Source organism: Hibiscus syriacus, unplaced genomic scaffold, assembly GCF_006381635.1.
Source record: "Hibiscus syriacus cultivar Baekdansim isolate YM2019G1 unplaced genomic scaffold, ASM638163v2 tig00111837_pilon, whole genome shotgun sequence".
NCBI classification, from domain to species: domain Eukaryota; kingdom Viridiplantae; phylum Streptophyta; class Magnoliopsida; order Malvales; family Malvaceae; genus Hibiscus; species Hibiscus syriacus.
This window is the reverse complement of record NW_024063194.1, coordinates 4,823,832-4,843,545: the sequence shown is the minus strand read 5'-3', so window position 1 is coordinate 4,843,545 and position 19,714 is coordinate 4,823,832. Positions and strand designations below refer to the sequence as shown.

General features: G+C 33.1%; 1 pseudogene; it reads right to left on the bottom strand.

Annotated features, from left to right (window-relative positions):
• Positions 1-13,028: 13,028 nt before the first annotated feature.
• Positions 13,029-19,370, bottom strand: LOC120171936 (annotated as a pseudogene).
• Positions 19,371-19,714: the final 344 nt, after the last annotated feature.

Genomic DNA, 19,714 nt, shown 5'->3' with positions numbered 1-19,714 from the left:
TTAAAAAAATAAGGGGAAAAAAGCAAGCTCAGTCCTTTGATATTGGTGAGAACTTAACCTTGTTCATAAGTGTTTACATAATTTTATCTTTAGTTAAATAGTTTAAATTTATTAGATTTAGTCCCTGATTTTAGTAAATTAAATAGTATAGTGGTCCACAATATTTTAGTTTTAGCAATTGGGCCACTAAATTACTATTTAATTACTAATAAGTTATTTTTATGGCGAAGGAAATTATTTTGGATTTGAGTTTGTATATTTGAAGGTTCAAGTTCTTGAGAAAAAGATTGGAAACTAGAAATTGAGTAGGTAAGTTATTTTTCACTGATTAATCACCCGATTCGATTCATTTTTCAAAATTAAGCCTCGTTTTGATGTAATTTTTGTTAATATGTATCTGAGGAATTATTGGAAGTTGATTTCAAGATTGAGGGTGTTCGAATGAAATTTTTATGGTCGATCTATATGGCACGAAAATTGAGGTAATACTTTACTACCTCTTTATACTTTATGGAACATGTTGATATTGGTAAAAGCATAAATAAGATAATATTGGTCTCATTTGTGTAGTTAATTAATTTCTACACTCGATCCGAATACGGTAAAAAAATCAGTAACTAATTATGGTTCATATGACTTTTATAAAAAAAATTGAGGGATTGTTAGAATTAAATTACAAGTTATGTGGTTAGTGATAAGGAATCAGCCTGGATCTGTAACTTATAAATTATATCATCAAAGGTTAAATGTTAAAGGTACAGACATGAGAAATTATGAAAATAATCTAGTAGGGTAAAATTACGAAAATACCCTTATGTTGTAAGATGACAATAATTTTTCCTGGAAGTTGGTTAATAACTCTGAAAAGACATATTGATCCGATAATATTACAGATGTGCAAAAGAAATGCTAGTTTTGCTTAGAAAATTTGAATAACTGGTTTTTTTAACCCCAAAAGGGTTTGTTCAAGATACTATAAGTCTGTTAAGGAATCATTTCGAGTCAAAGAATGTTCGGGAAAGCAATTAACCATTGGATCTCTAAAGTATAATTATTTTCATTAAGAGTTAATACCAAAATTATCTGGTTAAGAAATTACAAAAATGCCCTTGAGAGGTAAAGATAGTCCAAGTTGACTCTGAATGAGGAAGGAAGTAACATGAGAATTTGTTTTTAAACTGATAAATTACTTATTTGATTGTTGAGATTCTATATTTGTATGGAAAATTCTGATAATCCGTTAGTAACATCTGAGAAGGCATTTAACTTGGAAATCTCCGACTTGAGTAAGTAAATGAAGAATAATAATTTATCGATTGTGATATTTTGTCAAAATAGTTCAAAGGGACTGACATAAATTATAAGTTTGAATTAAATAATAAGACCGGATTAAAGGAAATTATTGAAATATTCTAGATCTGTAAAATAACCAAAATACCCCTGGAATGGAAATGACTCAAGAATGTCACCAAGCTCAGGAATAAATGGATATACTCAAGCTTTGAAATGAATAGAAAAACGTTGAGCACCAAAATGACCAAAATACCCTTATGACCTAGAATAAGTAAATGTCTTGGATTAATTAAGAAATCCAAATAAACATGGATGTTGTGCTACCAGTAAAAGTTATGGAACGCAGCTTAAGTGATCAACCAACGCTAGTGCTATATCATTACCTGAATGATATAAGTACCACTTGAATGTTTGTTCATCTTCTCAAATTTGGATCGATGATAATTCTGGAATACCTAGCTTAGCTCAACTCTAGAGCGCATTCAATACTAATAAGTGAGTATTCGTGAGTCAAATCAACCACGAATACCAGAATGACTTTATTATATGAATAAATTGAACTGAAATGAAGTACAACATGTATTTGAAATTCAGAAATGTCTGAATTATTTTGGAAAACTCTAAAGCAACCGGGGATAGACTTGCTTACTAAACTAACTAAGTAACCTCAATGACTGAGGATTAAATAGGTGATTGGATGAGTTTGGAAACACTATTGAACTTACATGATGAATTGTCCTTATGGGATATGAACCATGAATTAAGTACGTTTGTATTTCCTAATATCGCTGAAACGTGGAAATGAAATAAAGAACGTTGGAAGATTTATTCAGCGATGATTATGGGGATGATCTATGGATCTGCATTATGGTATTAAAGAGTGAATACACTGGAAGGATAATGAATTGACTTGTTGACATGCATAAGTTTGGGAGTTGTGTAACTCGAGTTGTTTGATAATACGATCGATAGTCATAGATTGTAAATGACTTGAATCTTCGATTCTATATTTTCATCTAAAATCACTTCGGTCATGTTTGAAAACGCAAGTAACGCAGAATGAAAAGATTCTGAATACCTCATTTGGTTCAATTGAGCTGAAATCCTATGAATTCAAAGTATATTCCTGAATACCCCTGATTATTTGGGTAATGGAATCACTCGCAGTAAATCAGAATTTAGAATTATTATGTATAAAGGTTCCTGAACGTTTTCCTGATGCATATGGAAACTTAGTGGAATTCTAAAGTATCAATGTGAAATGTCTGATTAGATCGGTTAGAAATCGATTCTCTTCAATAAGATATTATTCCTGGAATCCGATCAAATTGCACAAGTTCATGTTATCCATACTGATAACTACAAAATGCATCTGAAAAATATTTGGATTCTCTAGTGTGTTCCTTATATTTTGAAAAATTGTTTTATTGTTTTAACATGAGGTACACTGAAATTTATGGTTACTGTTTTATGGATGCACCGACTTAATGGTGATGGCTTATGGATTTGTATCACGGTATAAATTGTATCTTGGAGATACAGATTTGTAAAGTACAGCTCTGATCAAGCTGGAAAATTTTTATGGACCTAATGTGACTCTTAGGTAGTCTCTACGGCCCTAAGATGTGTTATTAGGTAGGCCTCGTGGCCCCAAACTTTATTGGGTAGGCTCTAAGGCCCTAAGATGTTCCCTTAGGTTAACTCTTTGTATGATGATTTTAAAATACGAGTTTAAAAAGCTCTAGTACAGTATGGCTTATGGGATTTACTAAACTATCATTTGATTAGTGTACCTATTATGATTTTATCGTACTGATGAAACACACTAGACATCCTATTTGATCTCCTGAAAATGTGATACTATGAATGCTTCCTATGAACTGAGATATTCATGGCTTCTATTCGTTGAATTACCAGTGGAACTCCAGATTATTCCGAAAATCGATATGCATTTGATTAAATAAGAAATGACATGGATTTCCATTTATCGGCATGTCTTGCAACATCATCTGGTAGTTCTGTATTACCGAGCTTTTCGAAGCTCACTCTATTACTCACCATTGCAGGCTAAAAGATTGTACCAGTACAACTATCAACATTAGTAAGAGAGTTCTTCCGGCGTTGCTTGCAGAGTATGATATATGTGATTAGGGGGCATGTAGATTGTATTTGGTTTTATATCTGAGTTTGAAAAACCTATCTTATTTCTTAATAATAATAAAACATTTTATGTTTTTATATGTTATAAGAAAAGTTTTAATTTTTCCGCTATTTTTACGGTGGGTCGCTCTGGTGGCCCTAATGTGACACTCTAGATCGGATCGGGTTATCCGCATCGGTCTGAGGGGGTTTCAATTTTTTAGGGTGTACATATATATACATTAATAATAGAAACTTTTCAAATATTATAGGCACAAATAAATTTCAAAGTGTATACTATAAAAAAAATGGATAATTTATATATAAAAAATATATTTCAAGGTGAGTACATGCCAACCCTAAAGTTTACTTGTGGTATCCACTAACCAGAATCTCTAGGAGAACAAAACTCATTTTAACTATTAAGGTCACAATTTTGTGAGTATTTTAATTTTATTATTTTTATACTATTAATATATAAATAGAGAAATATATGTTTTAATGAGGTTCTGGTAATTCTTCATGTTATATCATATTTTCGTTACATTCAAAAGGCAAAAACAAAAGTGGGGGAATAGGCCAAGCTGGTGGTGAGTTGGGTAGACATATCTCTTGTTATTATTGTATCGAATTTGGTGGTTAAATCTCGTCTGTCGTCCTAAATTTCTAATATCTTAATTATATTTTAGTTTTTATTCTTTCAAAATCGTAAACCTTTTTTTTTAAAAAACCTTTACCAAATTTATCAAAACTTTTATTTTATTATTAATAATCGTGAAACATGCCATGTTAAAAGGTACAGTCCACGTGATGTGTCACTTATGCTACAAAGCACATGAAAATTAGGTCAATATTAACAACACTGGTTAAGAGGATTTGGATCAAAATGGGAATCATTAATTAACACTAACGTGAAAATTCAAGATTTGAATTTATATTTAAAAAATTAATCTCTTAGATACCGCTCAGTTTAGTTGGGATTCTGGCAAAGGTGAATAATTTGCAATGTGGAATTATGGAGAGCACTGTGGCATATATTCGTTAACTATTGCTACTTGTCCATATGCAATATTCCCATCCCATTAGGAAAATTTTATACACACTCACCAATTGCATTTATTTCATTTACTCCATCAACTTTATAATATTTTTTTAGATTTTATTATAATTATTAGTGTGTGTTTTTATCGATGGATAATACTCTAAATTAATCAAATTTTAACAGTAGTAAGAAAAGGAATGACAACCATTCATTGAACTCAAGGGCATGAAGCAACAAAGAAAATAAATAAGATTGGGAGGAAAAAAAGGAAAAAGAACCACAAAATTTGGAAGAAAACAAAAGGAAAGAACTATTTATACGTGCACGGAAGAATCGACGGGATGAGTTAAAAAAAATTTCTATATATTTACATTTTTTAAAAATTTGTTTATCTCTTAAAATTTTGTAAGTACGTTCTCCTAAAAAAATTTATATGTTGTCATTAACAGTTAATAGAAGAGGTGACATAGCAGTTAAAATATTTTTGGTATTACTTGTATATTCTTTCAATTTGGACTATTTTAAAAAATTTAAGGGTAAACTATACAATTGACCACTTAAAATTTAGCCCTTTTACTTTTGCCACCGACCTTTCAAATTTTGTCAATCATACCACCTAACTATTTAATTTGTTCAATCAAACCACTAGGCGTTAATATTTGACGGAAATGCTATTGTGGCAGTTAAAAGAATTGGTATATTTATACATTTAGTCCTTAATATTTATACTCAATTTGGTCCTAATTCAAATTTAATTTAATAAATTAACCATTCAATCGAGATATGACAAGTGTCAGCATAGGATCATGACACGTGTCACTAAAAATTGATAAGAAAAATGTGTTGAGTTAATCGATCGGATGAATCGGCCAAGAGGGGGTGAATTGGAAATTAAAATTTTGGTGGAAGCTTTGACAGAAAATTGAAAATATTTGCACAACAATTTAGAGTGGTTCGACTTTCTCAACCAAAGTCTACATCCACTACCATAGCTATCCACACTAAGGATTTTCCACAAATTCACTAATTTGTCTTTCTTTTGAGGACAAAGATTAACCCTACAACTCCCTCAAGAATTATACCCCAAATTCTTTAGAACACTCTTTTCTCAAAGAGAAAATTACAAACTTACAGAAAAACCTCACAAGGTATAATGTTTGCACAATTCTAGAACAAAAAAAGAACACTCAAAGATGAATACAATTGACCACAAATTATGTTATTGAAAGCAAACTGAATATTGAATGGATTTTGGCTTGAATTGCTCAACCTTGATGCTTAAGGCTTTCTCTCTTGTTTCTCTAGCTTTTCTTCATAATCAATGGCTCCAAAAACTTGTTTAAATACACCTCAGATCAATTCTAGACATTGGGGATCTTGGTGGAGTCAATATAGCCGTTGTGGTATGAAATCCACTTCAAAAAGTTGTTGGGAGCGTATGGGTATCGGTACTCCTTCGTAGGGGTATCGATACTACCTATATAAAATTTAAATATTTCGACCGTTGCAAAACCAATGTTATCGGTACCTCTCAAGGGGGTATCGATACTACTATGTAAAGGGGTATCAGTACCTTTTGGATCGGTATCCGTACTCCTATATAAAGGGGTTCGATACCCTGTTGGGTATCAGTACCTCTTTTGCATTCGATGTTTGAAGGGTATCGATACTCGTTAAGGAGGCATCGATACTTCCATATTTAAAACTCAATTTTGACTCGATTATGGTTCGCAATACTTTGTAAAAATTATTTCAAAAATACTTTAAGAGTGAAATACAATTTTTCATTTAAGTAAGGAGTAAAATTGATATGTGTAAACTTGGAGTAATATTTGTGATATTCGAATATTATATTTTAAATCGAATATAAAATCTTAAAATTAATTAACACTTGTTTGTTATATCGAAATATCAAAATGTTTTCAACAATATCCCCCTTTTGGATATAACAAAACATTTTTGAAATTTTAAGATTTTCTTTTGAAAAATAATTTTTGAAAAATTACTCCCACTCCCCCTTATTATATTCTCCCCTTTTTGTTAAATCAAAAAGAATCTATGATTTATTTTAAAGCAAGTTTTCCAAATTGGTTCATTTATATATATAGTTGCTAAGATCAAAGTCAAGAGAAATATTAGCCACTAGTTTATAAAATCAATATTCATAAACAATATGTAATGGGGATTTGGTCATAATTGAACTAAAATGTAAATGATGCATAAACTAATAAATCATCAATTTAAGTTCAAATACTAAATATCATCCATAATCAAACAAAAACATCCAAAACAAACAAACATTCAAACCAAATATCCAAAATGTTTAAGTATTCTAAGTGCATAATGGAACCTAAGAAAACTAGCAAGAGTGGTCAATCATCCGTAGGAGGATCAGGATCAAATCGATGTGCTCTAAGGAAAACAACATCACGAGTGAGTGCGTCGAGTCTCTCATCTACTGCATTAAATCTACTTTCCATTGCTTCACGGTGAGCTCAAATTTCCCTTTGATTCTCCAATTGTTGAGTTCTTATAGTAGTCAAATGGGACTCTAAGGATGCAAACCTCAAATCCAATGTCTCTATAAAAGACTAAAAGTATAGAGGCATTGAATTGTCTTGCCTGGCTAGCTCGTCCTTGGCCTGGTTTACGAGATCATAAACATCCCTTAAGAGGTCTTCTAGCTCTTTAGCCATAGCTAAGACTGGAGCAGCTCGTGAAGAGCTAACACCGGGGGTTTTCTGTGTTGAACGAACCCATTGGCCTTGGTCTCCAGTCCATCCCGATTTTCGTAAAGATGTGAAGTTGATTTCAGTAGTTAGAGGGATGGTTATATCAAGCTTTACCTTAATCTCGACTTTCATAAACATATTACTAAGTAGACAGCAGTAAACTAATGTTTCAATACATTTAGAAGGAATGTTGTTTACGGTTTCTACGAGTTCCCCAAAGATAATTTGAGGGAGATTTATTTTCTTATTTTGTTGGATACAATGTAACCATAATAAGTCAAAGGCTCCAAGAGTGGAGTATTTTCCTCCAGATGGTCTTAACCACTAAGAGATAATAAGATGAAGGACATGTTCATGGTGTTCTAAAATACTCGCACTAAACTTGACTTTATAAGGGGAAGGCACTAAAGCTCGCTCATTATCTAACCCTTGGTTTTCTAGTCCAAATGCACTAGCTATATAGTCTGAGTCTATATTAATTTATTGGCCCAAGAGATAGGACTGAATACTCTCGGTTGTGGTTCAGGATTCATTTTGTACACATATTGCATTGGAGTAGAAAATACAAACTAGTTGTTGATAAACAACTGGTTCAACTTGAAAGAGGTTATCAAATTTCCATGAATTGAGGGTAGAGAGGTATTTGAATTTCATGTCTATCATAGCTTGGAGAGACAGGATACGTTCTTCCCTAATATTATATGACTCGAAATGGTTAACAAACCTAGAGTAGAGACCTCTACGGTTAGGTTCATTAAAGCAAGAGTTAAGAATAGTTATTTCGAGTTCATTTGGATTGGGAATTGGAGGTGAAATAGGAGGTGGGATTGGAGATGGGTTTGATGAAGTTAGCCTTGCTCGTTTAGACATGGTTTAGGAAATCAGAATGGTAACCCTGTAATTAAACAACATATGTATGCAACACAACTAATCCCAAAACTCAATATGAGTCCTCGATATTCAAGGTTTTCTAACTTAGTGTCTAATGGGCAATATTGAAAACTATTTTGAAAAACGAAGTTTGAAAAATCATAATATGTATAGTTTTTCATGAAAATAATATAATTAGATCAAAAACACCAATTGAAAACAAAAATAATTTTTTTCTATTTCGAAAATTTAAAAATAAATTCTGAAAAATCTTGTGTTTTTTATAAAATTTCTTGTAGATTATAGTTTAAAATTATAATATGTGTAATGCACGATCACCAATTTGAACTAGAACTAACTAAAACTAATTCTATGATCAAAATTCAATGAAATAGTATTTTAGAAAAGTTTACCTTGAAAAATCGGATTGAGTTGGAATGTGGTGTTGTTTGTACTAATTTGATGATTCCAATAGGTTTAGAAGTTGAAGAACTTTTGAATTCCAACTAGAAATCATTTTATATGAGCAAGGAGAGGATTTGAGTGAGAGATGAGGTAAACAGCATGAATTTTTGTTTTTGGGGTTTTAGTTCAAATGTTGATTTTTAGGGATTTTAAAGCTTAAACCCGACTAGGGGTATAGGTACCCATCGAGGGGTATCGATACACATTCAAGGAGAGTATCGGTACTGCATGAACAATATCGATACCCATTGAATCAATATCGATACTATGCTAATAGTATCGATACCTAGCAAGAGGGGTATCGGTACTGGGTGGCCAGTATCGATACCTAGTGCACAAAATTGTCAAAAATATGTATTTAAACACTTAGCATGCTAAATTAATCAGCTCTAGTGGTATAGGCAACTCATATTTTGAAAAATAACTATGTTCAATCAATCAAATCTTCCCTTAAATTTTATTTTAACATATTATTAATTTCCACTAAAGATCATAAACTACCCTAACTATTAGCATAGAAGGAATTCAAAAATGTTATTTTTATATGCATTTTTCATTTGCTAATTAAAAGTGCTAAAATCATTTTAAACACTAAGTCAAGGTAGGTCAGTTAAACCTAATTCTCTCCTAAGTGTCCAAAATCTTTCTTTATCCAAAGGTTTTGTAAAATATCCGCTTATTGATGCAAAGTATCTACAAATTCTAGAACTACATCCTCTTTTAAGACATGATCTATAATGAAATGATGTCTAATTTCAATGTGCTTAGTTCTAGAGTGTTGGATCATATTTTTAGCGAGACAAATTGTACTAGTATTGTCACACTTGATAGGAATGGTACCTATTTTAATTTCATAGTCTAAAAGTTATTGTTTCATCCATAAAACTTGTGCGCAACAACTACCGGCTGAAATGTATTTCGCTTCAGTGGCAAATAATGCAACACTATTTTTTTTCATTGAAAACCAAGAAATCAACATATTTGCTAGGAATTGACAAGTACTGGAGGTGCATTTCCTATCTATTTTGCATCCTCCATAATCCGCATCCGAGAAGGCATGCAAGCAAAAGCTAGAGTATCTAGGATACCAAAGTCCTATACTAGGAGTGTCCTTAATGTATCTAAAGATTCTCTTAATGGCTTGTAGATGTGATTCTTTAGGGTGTGATTGAAATCTAGCACATAAGCAAACACTAAACATAATGTCTGGTCTACTTGCAATTAGATAAAGTAAAGAACCAATCATTGACCTATATAATTTAACATCGACACATTTAGCTCCTTCATCTTTGTCAAGCTTTGTAGATGAACCCATAGGAGTGGCTTGGGGTTTCACATCTCCAATCCAAACTTTTTGAGCATATCTTTCATGTACTTTGATTGATTGATGAATATGCCATCTTTGCTTTGCTTGATTTGGATCCCCAAGAAAAATGAAAGCTCCCCATCATGCTCATCTCAAATTCACCTTGCATTAGCTTTGAAAATTCTTGGAAAAGAGCATCATTAGTAGAACCAAATATTATATCATCAACATAAATTTGAACTACCAATAAATCTTTACCTGTTCTTTTTATAAACAATGTAGTGTCAACCTTCCCTTTTGAAAAACATTTTCAATTAAAAAGTTTGACAATCTTTCATAGCAAGCTCTAGGAGCTTGTTTTGAACCATATAGCGTTTTTGTTAATTTAAAAACATGATTTGGAAATTTTGAATCTTCAAAACCAGGAGGTTGTTCCACATACACTTCTTCTTTTATAAAACCATTTAAAAATGCACTTTTAACATCAATTTATAATTTAAATTCATTAAAACATGCAAATGCCAACAACATTCTAATTGTTTCCATCCTAGCTACGGGAGCATATGTTTCATCATAATCAATTCCTTCTTCTTGAGTATACCCTTGAGCAACAAGTCAAGCCTTGTTCCTCACTATATTACCACTCTCATCTAGTTTATTCCTAAACAACAATTTAGTACCTATAGTAGATTTATTACTATGCTTTCAACTAACGTCCATACTTTACTTCTCTCAAATTGATTTAACTCTTCTTGCATAGCCATAATCCAATTTTCATTGGTTAATACTTTTTTAACATTTTTGGGCTCCATGCATGAGATAAATTCAACATAATTACAAATGTCCCTAAGAGAAGATCGAGTAGTTACCCCTTTTGATGGATCACCTAAAATGTCACCATCCTTGACATAGTTGTACTCTTTTGGGTATGTGATTTCCCTTTCTTCAATGGTTAGATTCTTGAAGGCATCTTGAGTTTCCTCATCCTTTACTTCTTCCTTTGATGATTGTTCTTCAACGTCATTTGTATTTATAATACATATATCATCATCAACACAAGAATCCTTTCTCGGAAGGGGATTATCATCGAAAACAACATGAATAGACTCTTCTACTAATAAAGTTATTTTTATTAAATACACGATAAGCTTTAGAATTTAAGGAATAACCCAGAAAAATTTCTTCATCACTTTTAGCATCAAATTTGCCAAGATTGTCTTTACCGTTGTTTGAAACAAAACATTTACATCCAAAAGGATTAAAATAACTAATGTTAGGCTTTTTATTTTTGAAAATTTCATATGGAGTTTTCTTTAAAATAAGCCTAATCATTACTTGGTTAATAACATAACAAGCGGTATTTGTGGCTTTCGCCCAAAAATACTTTGGCAAATTATTTTCACAAAGCATGGTTCTAGCCATTTCCTCTAAAGTTCGATTTTTCCTCTCAATAACTCCATTTTGTTGATGGGTTCTAGGTGTTGTAAAATTATGGCTAATCCCATTTGAATTACAAAAATCAGTAAATCCAAGATTTTCAAATTTAGTACCATGATCACTCCTAACACTTGAAATGGAGTAACCTTTTCATTTTGGATTACTTTTGAAAACGTGATAAAATTTTCTAATGCTTCATCTTTGGTACTTAAAAATAGAACCCAAGTAAATCTAGAATAGTCATCTACCAATACAAAGGCATATTGTTTTCCACCCAAACTAGTAGTTCTAATTGGCCAAAAAAGATCTATATGAATCAATTGTAAAACTCTACTAGTGGATACATCATTAATGGATTTAAATGAAACTTCTTATGTTTTCCTCTTGTACATGCATCACAGATTTTATCAAGATTAAATTTCAGTTTTGGCAAGTCTCTTACTAAATTGTCTTGATTTAGTCTTTACAAAACACTAATGCTTGTATGTCCTAGTCTCCTATGTCATAACCATCTATCATGTTCATCCTTGGCAACTAGGCATAAATTAGTCATCTTAATAGAATATAAATGCACCATATAAATGTTTCCTATTCTATGACCAATAAGCATAATTTGATTAGATGCAATGTCAATAACTTTACAATCGTTTGTTTCAAACAAGACATTGTATCCTTTATCACATAATTGACTAATACTTAATAGATTATGCTTTAACCCATTCATATTTAATACATTTTCTATTTGTATGCAAGAGGTATTACCTATAGTACCTATACCTTCAATGTAACCTTTTGAGTTGTCACTAAAGGTCACTACTCCATTTTTGTCGTTAAGCTTAGTAAACCGGCTCTTGTCTCATGTCATGGGCCTCGAGCATCCACTGTCAAGGTACCATGAATTTGAGCTTGAATTTCGTGCCTTGAAGCAATGCTCATTTTCCTACAAACATAGATTATTTTTTATTTTTGGTACCCAAATTCTTTTGGGTCCATATTCATTAGTCCCTAAAAGCCTTATCCCATTGGGTATCCATTTGTTTAGGATATCCTTATCTTTAGTAGTATTGAGTCCTTTAGGAACCCATATACTCTTAATGATTTTACCATTTGAGGTTCTTCAAGGACCTATATGATTGTAAGATTTAAAATTCTTTCTAATATAGTTGGATTTTGAACTTTCTCCTTTTTCAAAATGTTTTGATCCAACTTTATTAAAAGAAGCTTTAAGATCATCTTTCTTTTTGATGATCATTATAAACTCTTGAAAGTAAGTTTTGCAAATCATAATTTTTCTTTTCAAACTCATCGATTTTGACTTGCAAATCTTTTATCTTATTTTCGAGTTCAATGTTGGTCTTGGTTATGAGATCCTTTTCATTTTTCAATTTTGAAATATCTTTCTTGTATTTTGAAAATAATTTCTCATAATCCGAAGCCAACCCATTATATTCCTCTAATAACTCATCAAATGAATAATCTTCTAAATTAGATGAGTTAGAGGTTACCTGAGAATCTCCCCAAAAGCCATCAAGCACAAGTTTACTACTTCTTGTTCCTCTTCATCGGATGATTCGTCACCACTCCGAGTAGCTACGTGTGCTTTATGCTTTTTCTTTGAAAGACCCTTCTTCTTTAATTATGGGCAATCGTATTTAACATGCCCAGGCTTTTTGCATTCATAGAAAATGATTGGGTCCTTCTCCTTTGACTCATTTTTGAAGCCTTCATTTTGTTGGAATTTTCTTCATCTATTTCGCTTCATTAATTTTCTAAGTCTTCTGGAAAGCAAGGCCATTTCTTCATATTCGTTATCGTTAGAGTCACTCTTATCTTTGGTGGATTTGAGAGCAACACCAACATTCTTCTTTTTCTCAGTTTCCTTCTTAGTGTCATCCTTCTTCTCAAGATCTACCTCATCTTAAATCATCATTTCATGAGTGAGAAAAGAACCAATGAGCTCATCGAGAGTTAAAGACTTTAGATCTTTAGTTTCAATAATCGTAGTCTTCTTCCATTACCAAGCTTTTAGAAGAGAATAAATTATCTTCCTTACAAGTTTCTCGTTGGGGATTATTTCTCCAAACGCCTTGAGGCCATTGATAATCATGGAGAATCTATCTGTCATAGCTTTGATATCTTCATATGGTTTCATCCTAAAATTTTCATAGCTATAAGTAAGAAGACTAATTTTGGATTCTTTTACCTCATTGGTTCCTTCATGTGTGACTTGAAGTTTTCCCATATCTCCTTGGCGGTTGAACAAGATGATATTCTCTCGTATTCATCTGGTCCAAGTGCACATAAAAGAACATGGAGCTTTGAGAGTATCCTCATCATGAATTTCCATGCTCCCATGTCACTAACTTGAATGAAGAACTTCATCCTATTCTTCCAATAGGCATAGTTAGCTCCATTGAAGAAAGGAGGCTTGTTGACGGGCTGAGAATCAAGAACGAAGTTGAAGTTTGATGTAGAGGCCATTGATGACTTGTATGTCGATTGAACTCTTCCCGAATCTACTCAAGAGGTGGTAAAACCTTCAAATGAGTGTAGCTCTGATACCTATTGTTGAGTTAATATATCGGATGAATCGACCAAGAGGGGTGAATTAACAATTAAAATTTTGGTGGAAGCTTTGAAAAATAATTAAAAATATTTGCACAGCGATTTAGAGTGGTTCAACTTTCTCAACCAAAGTCTATGTCCACTACCTTAACTATCCACACTAAGGATTTTTCACAAATTCACTAATTTGTCTTTATTTTGAGGACAAATAGTAACTTTACAACTCCCTCAAGAATTATACCCCAAATTCTTGAGAACACTCTCTTTTCAAAGAGAAAATTACAAACTTTGCAAACTTACAGAAAAACCTCACAAGGTAGAATGTTTGCACAATTTTAGAAAAAAGAAAGAACACTCAAACATGAATACAATTGACCACAAATTGTATTCTTGAAAGAAAAATGAATATTAAATGGATTTTGGCTTGAATTGCTCAACCTTGATGTTTAAGCTTTCTCTTTGTTTCTCTAGCTTCTCTTCTTCATCAATGGCTCCAAGAACTTGTTTAAATACACCTCAGATCAATTCTAGATGTTGGGGATCTTAGTGGAGTTAATAGAGCCGTTGTGGTGTGAAATCCACTTCAAAAAGTTGTTGGGAGTGTATGGGTATCGGTACTCCTCCATAGGGGTATCTATACTACCTGTATAAAATTCAAATATTTCGACCGTTGCAAAACCAATGGTATCGGTACCTCTCAAGGGGTATCGATACTACTAAGTAAAGAGGTATCGATACCTGTCATGGTATCGGTACCCATTTTGCGTTCTGTTATTTCTCGGAGTCAAAATCAAAATGAGGGGTATCAATACCTTTTGGCTAGGTATCAGTACTCCTATATAGAGGGGTATCGATACCCTGTAGGGTATCAATACCTCTTTTGCATTCGATGTCTGAGGGGTATCGATACTCGTTAAGGAGGTATCAATACTTCCCTATTTAAAACTCAATATTGACTCGATTATGGTTCAAAATACTTTGTAAAAATTATTTCAAAAATACTTTAAGAGTGAAATACAATTTTTCATTTAATTAAGGAGTAAAATTGATATTTGTAAACTTGGAGTAATATTTGTGATATTAGAATAAGTGAATCGAATCTTATATTTTTAAATCGAATATAAAATCTTAAATTAATTAATACTTATTTGTCATATCAAAATATCAAAACGTTTTCAACAAAATGGTAATTTCAAAGAAACGCTCAAGAAAAAGGATGGAAACTAGTGATTATTGTTTTCATTTTCATTTCTTGACTGAAACGAATCAAAATATGAGAGAAACAGAAGCTTACATGTAAAATAAATAAACATATGTTAGTTCTCCTACTTACATGTGCCATCCCTTTCTCTCTATATTCTCTTCCCTTTATATGGTATACCAAAACCCCAATCTTATTTTCATGTCTCAATTCAATCTATCTTCTCGTTTCCCTTTGGAAACGGATTTCCTTATTCACCAACAAATCAATGAACTGAAGAAAAAAAATAGCAATGATGACACTGAAATTATTCAGGAAGTAGGAGAGAAACAAAACTTCTGAACCGATAAGCACATAGAATGGTCCTCCACAGCTTGCATTTTGTCTTTGAATTTCAATCTTATAAAACCCATCTTCTGCTTATAAATCATAGGCATTCCACCACCTAGGATTGTATGCATCCTTTGGATGCTGCTGTTGCTACTGCCTCTCCCTCTCCTCCATCAGCTCCCTCATCATATCTTCTGACTTCAATGCCAACCCAAAAATCAAAATGAAATGGTTATTGGAAAATATTAAAAAGGAGGGTTGTGAATTGGTGATATGTAATAAAAGAAAGGAATAAAGACCAAAAAAATAATCCCGATGATTAATCAAAATGATTAGGTTATTGGAAAATATTAAAAAGGAGGGTTGTGAATTGGTGATATGTAATAAAAGCAAGGAATAACGACAAAAAAAAAACTCCAGACGATTGCATAAATATTCTATTATTTTTTTTTAGGTATTTTACCTTAACATTTTAATTTTTGGTCAAAATAAATTCTATTAAGATAGAAACTGTTAGTTTATTAATAATCAACTCATGTTGGTGACTAATATTTTCACATATATTTAATTTATGATGTTACAAATATCATATTACCTAAAATAATAACTTGATATATATAATATTACTTATAATGATGATGTGACATATATCATCTAAAATGATGACATATCACTAAAAGTGATGATGTGACATATATTATATTATTAAAAAGATGATTTGATATATGTTATATGAATAATTTGTATATGTGAAAATATCAAATTAACAACTTAGATTAATTATTAGTTTAATATTTTTCATCTTGTATAGTTTGTTTTAAATAAAAATTAAAACATTAAAGAGTAAAATACGCAAAAAAAAATGTAAAGTGATTAATTATTCAAATATTAGGGGTAATTTTATCATATGATGGAAAGAAAATAAATTTACCTTCTTTGCAACTCCACTATTTCCTTTTCCAAAGAGACTTGAATATTCTTTGCTTGGAAATGCATCAACAATAGCTCCGGTTTTATTTTCAGATTGATCATGAATAGGCTGCTGCGTCAATGGTGGCGCTCCCATGATTGTTGGGGTGTCCCTAGGCTGTGATGTTTAACCTTCAAGCCTATTTTGGTCGCTGAAGCTACTGGAACCACCGCTAGTTCCACCACCAAGTATCTTCTTACTGTAAAGAGCATCAAGTTGGTAAAATAGGGGCAGGTTTTGGCATCCTCGGGCCGCTGTTTGTTACTTTCTTTGACTTTCTTGAAATACTTGTTGATGTTTTCCCATTTTTCCTTGCATCGTTTGGCGCTTCTCTTATAGCCCATCCTGCTCATACCTGCGGAGATTTCTTCCCAAAGAGGACCCTTAGGCCCAGCCTCTTGGTATCTAGATTCAAGCCCACTCCTTACGTTTATAAGTGCCAGAACCTCAGCTTTAGGCCATCTGGACGACGCAGGCTCCATGCTTTCGCTCCCACCAATCTACTGTTGTGCCACCTTTTGTTCCGGGTTAGCCATTGTCACTTCCGAAGGAATGCAATGTTGTTGATGCTTCACAACTTTAGTATTTTGTGGTTGATACTGCTTCTGTTGATGTTGCAAATGTGATTGTTGCTGCTGTTGCTGTTGATGTTGCAAATGTGACTGTTGTTGGTGGTGTTGCGGTGGTGGAGCTGCTGGTGAAGGAATTGAGTTAGGTGGTGGAACAGCCAGTGCGGGTGGTTGTGACTGCGGAGGTGGGGCCGCCGGGGGTAACTTTATGGTCTGACCAGTAATATTCTGCAAGAAGGAAACAATGGCAGCATCCCTAGAAGAAGCATGGGCACGTTCTTGAGCCAAAAGTTCATGGTCGCGGGCTAATCTTGCCAGCTCTTGTCTTTTCCAAGCTTCTTCTCTTATCATCCTATCTTGCTCTCTCTTCTCCATGGCATCTAAAAACGTCTGTTGCAAGGCTTCTTGTTTCTGCATTACATGTTTCATTAGACCCTCTAAGAACTCCATCATCTTCCTGCTGCTGGTGCTGTTACTTCCACCCTCTCTTGAATGCCTTTTACGTTTTCGACTCGTGCCGGCTATGTCCGATGGTTCCCGTCCTGGTTCGTCTTCGTCTTCGAAGCCCGAGAAGACGAAGAACTATTAGAAGAAAATCTGATCCCAAACGGCGCGACTGTGCTGGTGATAGGAGGGGCTGGCGCCGAGGACATTGTGATAGTGGCAAATGTAGTTGTAGGTGGAATTCTGACAGTAGAGATGGGAATAGGGATTCCAACAGAAATGGGAGACACGTCCAGGCTGGAGGAGGAAATGGCGGTGACGGAAGTTGTATGGAGAGCCTCGAGCTCGCTGAAAAACTTGTAACTCTTACCATCTTGACGCCCGGATCGGCCATCTTTTGTTTGCTTGTGGTACTTTTGGACGTTCTCGAATTTTTCCTTGCACTTTTTGGCACTCCTTTTGTAACCCAGTTCCGCTAGCTTCCTGCAAACATCGTATAGTCAAATACTATTAATCTGAAATATTATATCAAAAGGATTCAATTTTATATCACTTTGATAGCTTCTACAAATAAGAAGCCCCAAACTAATTCCTATAACCAATGATGCTGAAAAGGGAGAGTAACCCACATGAAGACAAAGACACAGTGGGTGAAGCCATATTTTAAAATTTAATAAATAACAAAAGGAATTTCTTTCTAGATTTTCAAATTCCCAACTGAAATTGATTATAGTAAGAAACCCACACCTTTTAATTCAAAATATGTGTAATACAAAGCAAATAATCTCCATAATTTAAGATATATTGTTGTTTATTGAAGTTTTGAATTCAATATATATATATATATATAAAAAAGGCAAAACTCACGCAATAATGTATTGAAAAAAATAATTCACAAGATATTGCTTTATATTTACTTTATATTTACTTACATTTATAATTCTACTGGCAGTAAGTAAACAAATAGAAAAAAAAATAGTCCATGCAAGCAGATCTGGGCCATTTTAGCTTTTTTTTATTTACCTGATCTCACTGCGACAATTAACCTGATAGAAGAAGAATGCAATGTGTGTTTACTGGATTTTTTGAGTGGCTGGATCTATATATTTTGCAAAAGGAAAATTAGGGAAAGAAAGGCAGTTAGTTTTGGGTACCTGGAAACATCTTCCCAAAGTGGGCCTTTGACGGTGGCGTCACGGAAGACAGCATCCATATCTGATCTAATTTTGAGAAGTGCAAGAGTCTCTTGACGGGGCCACCTATTGCCACTTGCTGCTACACCTCCTCCACCTTCCTCATCTCCACCGCCACTTGCGAACCTCATCAACTCATCGGGATTCCCAATGGCTGGCGGTCTGTAACTGATCGGAGACGCCTCTTCTAGATGTTCCGATTGCTCGCTCACCATCTGACTGCTACTCGCTGCATCCGTTGCCGGACCACCACTCATCTCCCTATATTGCGATTGATGCCCTCCTCCTCCTCCTTGCTGCATCTAAATCCATATGTTTTCCAGCTATAGTATTCCGCCGTCGTTTGAATATTGCTTGAAGGAGTTTCGTCTTCTTCTCTTCAATGATAAATACCATAAACAAAATTCATTTGAATTCCCTCCGTCTTGTTCTCCTCCCCCCTCACGGCTGCGAGAGGGGGGAACCGCTCAGTTTTGCCAGCGATGGAGACGCTTGGAAAAAGAACCAAGAACTGGGTCTGATCCAGTTCAACTGGAAAGTCAGGTTGCCAGAAAAAGGGTAAACGTACGAGAGTTAGTATTGCACACTGCCCTCTTGGAGATTGATATAAGTAATTTTTTTTGTTTTGTTTTGGTTTCTGGGAAATGAAACTGAAAGTAATAGAAAAGGGGGGCAGCTGAGGTGAGGTAGCAGCAGTAAAGAAGAAAGAGAAAATGAAAGGGTATAATCATAATCAACTGAGAAAACCGATCTGCAAAAAAGGAGGACAGAATAAAGAAGAAAGATAAAGGGAGACATATAACAAATGAATGGAGATAGAGATGGAGATGTTATTATTTTTTTAATAAAATCGTTAAAAAATTACTTAAAAGTTAAAATATTATTATTTTTATCTAAATCATTAATATTTTTTTAATATTTTCGATAAAAGGTTTAATAATAATAAAATCAGAAAAAAAAATTTAAGTAGTACTTTATTGGATATATTAATAAAATTAATAAAAAATTTAATAATAATAAAAATAATAAAAATAATAATTTTTCTAATAATTTTTAATTAAATTTATTAAAAAAATAATAAAATCGATAGTATATTTTTTTATTCTAATATTAAGGTTATCCCATTTCAGAATTTGCTAAGGGAGATGCTTGGTTGTC